This window comes from Eutrigla gurnardus (assembly GCF_963514095.1).
Source record: "Eutrigla gurnardus genome assembly, chromosome: 20".
Lineage (NCBI taxonomy): Eukaryota > Metazoa > Chordata > Actinopteri > Perciformes > Triglidae > Eutrigla > Eutrigla gurnardus.
This window is the reverse complement of record NC_139931.1, coordinates 449,246-455,245: the sequence shown is the minus strand read 5'-3', so window position 1 is coordinate 455,245 and position 6,000 is coordinate 449,246. Positions and strand designations below refer to the sequence as shown.

Below are 6,000 nucleotides of genomic sequence, written 5' to 3'. Positions count from 1 at the left end.
GACGCTGATGGACATTATCACACAAACTATCCATTCATTAAGAAAAGTAGCAAAAAATGTTTCTGCAGAATAAAAACAAATAATTCAGGATATACGTTAAACAAGGTAAACTTGACGTGCTTATCAGAATGCCAGTGTGACTCGCTTCACTCATCACTGATTGGTATAATGGAGTTGATTTCTAGTTGCTATTCAGTTAAGCTCGTCAGTAGAAGACTCCCTCTCCTCCCACAGTCCCCCCTCCCCCTCTACATATGGTAATAAGCATTGCAGCAGTGGCTTCCCTCATCCTCTTATACACATGTCTTTCATTCCTAATTCATGTGTGTGTGTGTGTGTGTGTGTGTGTGTGTGTGTGTGTGTGTGTGTGTGTGTGTGTGTGAGGATGCACATGTCGGCTGCGCTGCTGCAGAAATAATATTTGGATTAAAAAAGAGAAATGTTGCTCCAATGGATGTGTGTTTTGTTGTGCGTTAATTATTGGATGATCTTTCGTGTGTGTGTGTGTGTGTGTGTGTGTTATTAGATGATCTTTGTGTGTGTGTGTGTGTGTGTGTTATTAGATGATCTTTGTGTGTGTGTGTGTGTGTGTGTGTTATTAGATGATCTTTGTGTGTGTGTGTGTGTGTGTGTTATTAGATGATCTTTGTGTGTGTGTGTGTGTGTGTGTGTTATTAGATGATCTTGTGTGTGTGTGTGTGTGTGTGTGTGTGTGTGTGTGTGTGTGTGTGTGTGTGTGTGTGTGTGTGTGTGTATCGCTGCACTGCTGGGTGGATCCCACTGTATTCTGTGGTGCTTTCAGTTCTGTGAGAAAGAAAAAAAACAGAGTTTTTCACAGCTAAGAGACTAACTCTAAAACATCAAAGATCCAGAGAGAGAGGGAGAGGGAGGGAGGGAGGGAGAGAGAGGGAGGGAGGGAGGGAGAGAGAGGGAGGGAGGGAGAGAGAGAGAGGGAGGGAGAGGGAGGGAGGGAGACAGGGAGAGGGAGAGAGAGGGAGGGAGGGGTATGCCCTGTTTCTGGGTAATGATGGAGGGAGGAGGGGGGACAAAATAGAGAGAGAGATGAGAGGTGGGAGGGGGTGAGGGAGAGAAACCAACCAACCAGTAGGAGGAGAGAGAGTGAAAAAAGGGAGAGGGACTCTGAGCATGGTGGAGGGAGGGAGGAGGGGGGAGGATAGGAGTGAGGGAGGGAGGGGGAGGATAGGAGGGGGATGGGAGCCTGCCGGACCGAGCGGAGAGAAGTGTTACTACAGAGCTGCTGCTGCTGCCGGAGGACGGCCGGGAGGATAACGCTCCATCCCTCCGCGTACAGCGGCACGCCGGACACTTTGTGATTTCTTGTGGCGGCTGAGGAGGAGGAGGAGGAGGAGGAGGAGGAGGGTCTTCATTGTTGCAGCAGCGATTGTCTTCCCCCCCACCCCTCTTTTTAACCACAGTCTTCTTCATCATCTTCCAGCTCGCCCCTCCTCACTCGTTATTCCTCTGCAACTGGCAACCGCTGGGCTCCCCCTCCTCTCGTTGCTCCTCTCGTTGCCACTTCTGTCCCCCTTTTTCCAGAGGAGGGATTTCTGTATTTCATCAGGGATTATAGAAGACAGTAAGCATGTTTCTGTCCTTTTCTGCTTCTCAGTTTCTCATGCATGGTGGGTGGATGGATGGTGCTAATGTTTGTGGAGGATAGTGTTGGAAGCCAAGCGGCTGTATGTGTGCGCAGCAGGAGGTGGGAGGGGGGTGCATGTTCAAGTTTACTGCATTGATGTGACACATTAACTCCTCTCTCACATGGCTGGCACAGCCCAGCTCTCTACACAGTCTAACACTCTGATTCGGACACAAGGAAGGTGAAGCATTCGGTGTTGGGCAGTGGATTCCTCCTTGATGCCAGCTGTACAGAGGCAGAAGAAGATGAGAGGAGGGGGAGGTGAGGAAGAACCAGAGAGAAAGTGGGAGAGGAGGCAGCAGTGAGGAGGAACACCGATCTGTAGATGAAGCACGACGAGACGAGACAGAGAATCAGTCAAATGTGGCACCGTGAACATAAAAACGGAGATATAGGAAGACGGCTGCTGCTGTCAGCGCTTTGGATTTATCCTTGTGTCAAAGTGAAAAATCCCTCCCACATACGTTTCTCCTGCATGCTGCCGATCTGGTGTTCACGTTAAAAAGGCTCACCAGTGCAGAGAATCCCACTTTGCTGACAGTGTGACAGCATGGACAGACATGGAGCGGATGTTTTAATCATGTGTGGAAGAAGAGCAGATATAGGAAGCATCCCGGTGGAGGAATCACATAGTTTCAAGCTGCAGGGGGAACATGTGTTTGCTTTGCCCTGCCATTATCCCTACCTGATAGATGATCTATAGATGATCTATAGATGATCTATAGATGATCTATTGAACACAGGAAAGGTGACAGCTGGTCACTTTGCAGGCCACATGAATAATGACAGAAAGTTCCTGTGTTGCAGAGCAGCGATGGAGGTTTCAGCAACATGGAGAACTGACAGCTAAACTGTGAATAACTAGTTGTTGGAGGCGTTAAAGCGTGAGTGTGTGTGTGTGTGTGTGTGCGTGGTTTCGGTTTGGGCGATGGCGCGTGGCGGGCAGGTCGCCCTCACAGTCAGAATAACGCATGCTGTTGGTGTGTTGGATGTGTGGCCTCGGGGTCAACGAGGTCGAGGACGGCTTGACCTCTGGTACATCGTCTATTCCAAACTTCCAGCGTTCAGCAGTGTGATGTTGGAGAAGCGATTACATTGATGTATGAGGCGTGAAGTGCCTTTTCATGATGTGACTGTTAAAGCGAGCGTGCAGCACGTGAGTCAGTGTTGGAGTGGTGCTCAGCTTCAAACACTCATCACACGCTGCTGTCAAGCAGGAAACTTCAGCGCCGCTTCACTGCTGGATCAAAGCCACCGCTTTCATGTGGACCCGAGCGTCCTGCAGAGAGACGGACCACTTCCTGCTTTCAGACCTCATTTCTACACATCAGGAACATGTGCACCTCTCTGTGTTCCACCTTTACCTGTTTGTGTTGAAGAAGCTTGTTCCCATCGTGGTGTCTTCATATCATCGCCACCTTGTTGGAAAGTCACCGTTCCTGCATCATCATGAAGCCAGTCCACGTCATGCAAAGACAACATGTACTATGAAAGCTATTTCTGGTGTTCAAATCCAGCTGTGGTTCAACCATCTCAGTGTGGCTTCAGTTAGCCAGATCAGTTTGAACAACTTTACATTTTTTCCCTGTAAAAGAAACTAAGCGCCTGGATTTGTAGAGCAGGAAACTTGGTTCACATTTATCGGATCTGGCTCCCTAGGGGGCGCTGTTAGAAAAAGACATTTTCAGCATTGGGGTCAGAGGTCACCTACAGGATCATTTCAGGAAGTCAGACTTTAAGGTGAGATGAGATCTATTCAGCTCTTCTGTGTTTCTCTTCTTGGTGTTGGAGATTGGTCACCATGAAAACTGAAGTCTGGATCTGATCTGGTTCTCAGGGAGGCGTTCACATTCTCTGTGGCTGTCATTGTGAGGGACGGTGGTAGGGACGAGCTGAGGATTGTGTTTTCCTGTTGGTAGTTAGATCGTGTCAGGACTAACTTTTGAGCAGAACAAGGAGAATGAGGTCACTCCGCCCTGACACTATCAGGGAAACTGCTTTTTAGGGATTTACATGAAAGTCAAACGTGTGACGACCAACTCTGTCGTGCTATTTGTCTCATCAACAGGCTGCCTGTCCATAAATGAGTTAATGTGATAACACTAACAGACTAGTACGACGCTGCAGTTTCTCTCAGGCTGGTCAGATTTGCGTGATGTCTTTGAATGAAGTGAGAAACAGACTGTCAGTGTAATGAGGTTCAGAGGTTCAGCCCGGTTTAACTCGTCCCAGATCTGTTGTCTTTGACTTCCCGGGAGCTCAATTAATTTCAAAGGCTGATCTGGTTCAACGATGCAGCCGCCGCTGAATGTTGATGAACCCACTGTCATGTCAGTTTGGCACAAAGAGAGTCAAGGTCCAGCAGACCGCCATGATTCGCCGCCCCAAATTAACACTGAGGTGTCAGCGGGGAAATGGCATTATTCCATCCGCGGTCGGAGAGTTGTGTAGTTCAACTGCACACCGAGGACACAACACACAGTTGACATTTCCCTCTTCGGGGTTCAGGGGAGCTAAAACATCTCAGCTCATTCAAGTCAACAAAGCGTGGGAAAAAAGATGATTTATCAGTTTCCCCTGACTGGAAGGAGAAAACAGGCCGTGATGAAGATGCATGGCGTTTAAACTGGAGTTAATGGATTATTCAGGATCCCCGGGAAAACGCTGTGTGCTCTTTACAGCCGATTGTTCAGTATTGTTGTATTTCAGAGTCTCTCTGCTGTTATATTTGCCAGGAGTGGAGCTCAACTTGTCTTTTCCACATCTGCCTGGTTGTCACGGGTAGCGTGGAGGTCATAACTCCAGATTTAGCCACCTCGTTTACTCTCTCACACCTTCCTCTCTCTTCCTCCTCGGTGTGTAGACGACTGATCTGGGACAGGCCGGCCTCCCCTGCGCTCTGTCCTAATTCAGCATCGTCCTCTCTCTGATTCTTCTTGTCGTTTACCTCCATCCAGCTATCTCTGCTCCGTCTCTCTGGATCCCACGCCGTGTTTTATACAGCAGACTGATGCTTCTGTCTGGTGTTAATAGCTGTCCGCGTGTTTGAGGCGCCCTCATTCCCAAACAGGACGTTTTTCTCTCCTCCATGTAGAAAATGAACAGATCTCCTCTGATTTGAAGAGAGGTGATGTTAGGAGTGTAGTCGTCGAGGTGTTGAGGTCAAAGTCCACCATCAGATAACCGGTGAGCTTTCTACGTGCTTTTATTGGAGTGTCTACAGGAGCTGATGTTTCCATAGTTCAAATGATGCCGAGTTACTGCTAACTCCAGCTTGAATACTTATACTGTACTTATACAATACTGCGGTATTGCCGAGCCAGTATTCTCATATTTGATTTGATATTATCTCAGAAATATTTGTATATTCTATGTTTTATGCTACATTTCCATATATTTTTGGATGCTATTTGGGAAGCATTTGTAGTTTTATAAATAGTGTTTTTATTTCCACTGAGATTTATTGATTGTGTAATAAGAGGGTCATTGAAAGCAACAATGCTAACACGCTGATGCAGAGCAGCTACAATGTTTACCACATTCCCTGTCTTAGCTTAGCTTGTTAGCATGCTAATGCTACATTAGCACTAAACACGATGCACAGCTGAGGCTGCTGGAAGGTATTTGGTCGTAAACTAAGGTATGACCTTATGAGAGCATAAAGGTGAGGGGATCACTAAAGTTATTGGACCTGTGGGGGACGGGAACGTCTGAACTTTTATCCGTCTGACAGCTGAGGAGTTATTTCACTCTGCAGCACAAATGTCAGCCTCATGGAGGAAGGAGGAAAGTCTGGGATCACTAAAGGCATCGTTTGCTTCAGTAATCAGTAATGATTTCAGTCGGGAGCCAAAGTGGCGGATCGACCGACTAAAACAACATGGAGCCGTCGCTGGCATCATGGCTCATTAGAATATCGGCTCAGATGTAGCTGACCAGACTCCTCCATGCATCCTGGACTCACTCCCAGTTTATTAGGGCTAATGGTGCCATTGAGAGGGGGGGGGGGGGGGGGTTCTCCCTACAGTCACCGCTGCATCATCAAAGTGGAGATGCTATTTTTAGCATCAGCAGCAGATGCATGGCAGCAGTGGAGCAGTGCTGGCCCGGGATGATGATGAGTGTGTGTGTGTGTGTGTGTGATGGAAGGCAGCCTCAGGATGGGTGCTGCATTCAGGTCCTGTGGGAAAACAGTAGAGCTTCTGACTTGAAAGATATCGGCTCTCAGATAAACACAACGTGGAAACGTGGATTGATGGCTGGAAAGAGTGAAATTTTACGGTTATGAAGTGTTTTGTAGTTCAATTATTTGCAGTATAAGGATGAACGTCAGTGTATCG

General features: G+C 47.8%; 1 protein-coding gene across 1 annotated transcript in view; it reads left to right on the top strand.

Moving 5' to 3' along the window:
* Positions 1–1,362: 1,362 nt before the first annotated feature.
* Positions 1,363–6,000, top strand: part of shank1 (SH3 and multiple ankyrin repeat domains 1) — a 69,316-nt gene continuing 64,678 nt past the window's right edge. The window contains exon 1 of the mRNA XM_084037599.1: positions 1,363–1,597. The gene's annotated coding sequence lies outside the window, so the exon portion shown is untranslated. The remainder of the gene's footprint in view (positions 1,598–6,000) is intronic.